The sequence below is a fragment of the Mus caroli genome, unplaced genomic scaffold (assembly GCF_978045245.1).
Source record: "Mus caroli unplaced genomic scaffold, Mus_caroli_1 scaffold_6, whole genome shotgun sequence".
NCBI lineage: Eukaryota > Metazoa > Chordata > Mammalia > Rodentia > Muridae > Mus > Mus caroli.
The window spans coordinates 85,852,423-85,856,654 of NW_028227261.1; positions in this window are offsets into that span (position 1 = coordinate 85,852,423).

A 4,232-nucleotide genomic window follows, 5' to 3' on the forward strand; every position below is an offset into this window, starting at 1 on the left:
CTCCGAGAAGCTGCAACTTCATGTCCTAGAACTTGGCCTGAGTGCCTAACTGGGAACAGAGAACAAAGGCTATGACCATCTAAGCCTCTTCTCTAGCTCACTTCCTTGGGGCTTTCATGTGCCTTAGAGAAGATTAGATTTGTTCTATTGCAACTGTTCTTAAGGCTAAAAGAAGGGAGTTTCTGTCCAACTTGGGCTACATAGGGAGGCCTTGCCACAAAGAAAAACAAACAAGCCTGAGTCTTTTATGCTAGCCGACTCACCAGAGAAGAAGGCTGTGATACGTGTAGGACAGGAAAAGGATTTTGCTGGCAGGAGGAATTTGTTTATAGTTATGTTTCTGATTATTATTATTATCATTAATAATAATGGGTATTATTTGTATTTATCACTCAAAGCAGTGACTTTCGTTATGACATTTTCACATATATGTACTTGGCTCGAATCTGCCATTTTCTCCCCTCTCTTCCTGTTGTCCTTCTTTCCATCTCTGTCATGAAAACGTTAATCCTTATTGTTACTTACCATTTTTCTAGTTGGTTGATCCGGGGCAAATTGCTTTACCTCTGCAAATTCATTTTCTTGTCTTTCAATGATGGCAAACCCCTGTGTCACAGAATTGTTATGAGGATATTAGAAATAATAATAGTAGTCATAGTGACAAATGTTTGCTGAGTGCTGTCAGTATCCAGGTACTATGCTAAAGTACTTCACAAACGTTAATTCATTTGATCTTCGCAATGGCCTTAGAGACAAGTTCTGTTTATCCTCAGCTTCAGACGGAAACACTGAGGCCCACAAAGGGACTCAGCAAATAACCTTGATATATGAACAGTCTTGTTCTAATTTCATCTCTTGTGTTAATGAGATATCTTGACAACAAACAACTTTGGGGAAAACAGGCCCATTTTAGTTCACAATTCCGGGATATAGTCCATTGCTGTGAGGAAGTCCAAGTGGTAGGGGCTTGGCACACCTAATCAGATGACTCCCCACAGTCAAGTACAGAGAGAAACGAATGTATGTTTGCTCACTTGTATGCTTGCTTGTCTTCAGCTCAGTTTCTCCAGTCATAAGGATCAGAGCCTTATACCTGGGGAATGGCACAGCCCATAGTGGCCTGGATCTTTCCATGGCAATTAATTTAAGACAGCCTCCTACAGACATGCCCCACAGAGGAACCCAATTGAGGCAGTTCCTCATTGAAACTTCATTTACTAGCAATTCTAGATTGTATCAGATTGGCAGTTAAAGCTAGCCATCACAAGGCTCATATCTGACTGTCTTTGAATTTATGAACTAAGAGTGCAGGTTTTAGGGATTGGCGCACAGTGGGTACTCAAGAAATGTCATATTCTTTCTATTCTTTACAGAGTTGTATAGACAAGATGGGATGGCTGTACTTGACTCACTGGGGGCTAAATCTGGCTTCTACAGAGTCTCATTTCCTTCTTATTGTCTTGCCAGGGGAGTATGAACATCTGGGTATGTTGTTGGGTGGGGGCTCAAATGCAGACACTATGCAATGGGGGCACAATGCATTCCTCAATCTCACCTGCACCCATTAACCAGATGGATCTTGGAAATGAATCTGAAAGCACAATGAGGATGACTTGAGAAAGAGATAAACACCTGGTTTGAAAGATCTCCATTTTCTTTTTAGAGTCATTACATTTACAGTAACTCATGAACTCAGCACAAACCTAATTATGCTTAAGTAGCGAAGCCTAAGTTGAAGAGAACATGTACAGGCTTTGAGTTGGTTAGAAAAGCAAGCACTGGGACACAGTAAGTCTCATGGAAAGATGGTTGGACCCTACATAGGGTGAGCACATAAGTGGGTCCTCCATCTGTGAAGAATGAAGGCCCAATGTTCATTCATCTCATTGATTCCTAATTTGCATTAACATTTGTGTGGGGCTCAGCTGCTGAGAGAACAAAAAGGATTTTTGTGTCTAGCAGGCAACAATTCAAATCCTTCCTCTTTTGTTCTTTAAGTTTGTGATTTGTTTTACCTGAGTCTTGATTTCTTACCTCCAGGATGGGAACATCTACCTCCCTAATGAGCAACTGAAATAAAATAATGGTGCTTGATACCCTGTTAGGCACATGGTAGATGCTCAGGAAGTGGTCACTCATGTGGCTTTGGTACACCCTCTTGTCCTTACGGGACAGAAAGCACACCTTCTTCCTCTGTCCTCACTGCTCATTTATCTGCCTGTTTCCTTTCCTCATGCTCTGTAACTTGGCAAAGGACCTCTGTCTCTAGTCTCAGTTGTCATTTGACCTTCCAATAGTTAGAAGGACATTGACAAATGTGACATATTCAGTGTCCTGATAAAATACTTGTATAATGTAGCTTTCTCTTTCCTGATTCTTTATGATTTTCTGGATGCCCTGCCAGATGAGTCTGCTGCAAGATTGGAAGCATGGTGGTGAGGCTGAGACACCAGTGTCCCCTGTCATGGCTTTTCTAGACTATCCGACTCCTAGCCAATGCCAAAGTACATGGAAATGTCAGCTCTGGTAAACTGAGCTGCCCAATCAAGATAAAGAATCATGAACCAAGATTTTAGATGCTTATTGTTTTATGATGCTGAGTTTTCTGATGGCTTGTAATGCAGAATTTACTGTTGCCCAAAATATTTCCTATCCATGCTGTAGATACTTTTCAAAGCTTAGTTCAAATTCCTACTCCTAGCCAAGTCATGGAATCAACCTGAGAGTTGTAATTGATGTATGAATGGATCAAGAAAATATATAAACATATACATATAATGAATTAGTTGGTCTTTACAATAAAGGAAAAAAAATCTGTAACAATATGGGTGAACCTAAGAAGCATTATGTTATATGAAATAAACCAAAATCGGAACAACATACACTGCATGACCTGCCTCACATGGGAACTCTGAAAAAAAAAAAACACACATTTCTAAAAGCAGAGGCTAGAGCTTGTAGCTGCCTAGGAGTGGTGTGGGGTGGAGGAGAAATGAAAAGAAGTGAGAAGAAAGGTGCAATGTTTCACACAGACAGAAAAAATAACTTCTGGATACCTTTTTCACAGCCTGGTCACTGTTGATTATAGCTAATACTGTATTGTACACTTGAAAATTGCTACAAGAGTAGATCTTAAAAGTTCTCATAGCACGTACACCTGCACAAAGAAATCTATGATTGGTGATGGATGTGTTATGAGATTGTAGTAATCATTTCAGTGCCTGCACATAGCGTGACAGTGGATACCTCAACTATCTACAAAATGGTATATATTCGCTTGTCAATTATAACTCTATAAAACTGGGGGGAGTTCTCCAGGAAGTATTTTAGAGACAGCTATCTGGGTGATCTGATGCCTGTGGAGACTTTTTAAGGCTCAGTATTTCTCACTGTGCATTGAAGTTTTAGTTAGCTCTGTGAGTTCTTGCAATAGGGATAGGTTAGGACTGTGGCTTGCCAGGTTGTAGAACACAGGGAGGAGATTATTTTCTTTGCCTTCTTGCCACACAATTCTACAACTGGGAAGGCAGAAAAATGAGGCTAGAAGGAGAGTCTGGTTTCCTTTATTTAAAAAAAAAACAAAAACCAAAACAAAACCAAAAAAAAAAAACCAAACAAACAAAAACAAAACACCAAACATTTTGTTTATTGGATATTTTCTTTCTTTGTATTTCAAAAATGTTATCCCCTTTTCCAGTTCTCCCACCCCCAAAACTTATCCCATCCCCCCTCCCCTGCTTCTATGAGGATCCCTCACCCACCCTCCCACCCACTTCCGACTCCCTGCCCTAGAATTACCCCACACGGAGCATAGATCCTTCACCCTACCAAGGGCCTCTCTTCCTAATATTATTGTTCTTCCTATGGGGTTGCAAACTCCTTCAGCTTCTTTAATCCTTTCTCTAGCTCTTCCACTGGGGACCACGTGCTCAGTCAAATGGTTGGCTGTGAGCATCTGCCTCTGTATTTTTCAGGCTCTGCCAGAGCCTCTCTATATCAGGCTCCTGTCAGCAAGCACTTCTTGGCATCCACAATAGTGACTGGGTTTGGTGACTGTATATGGGATAGATCCCCAGGTGGAGCAGTCTTTGGATGACCTTTTCTTCAGTCTCTACTCCATACTTTGTCTTCATATTGCTCCCATGAGTATTTTGTTCCCATTTCTGAGAAGGACACTTTCATCTTCCATCTTCTTAAGCTACATGTGGTCTGTGAATTGTATCTTGGGTATT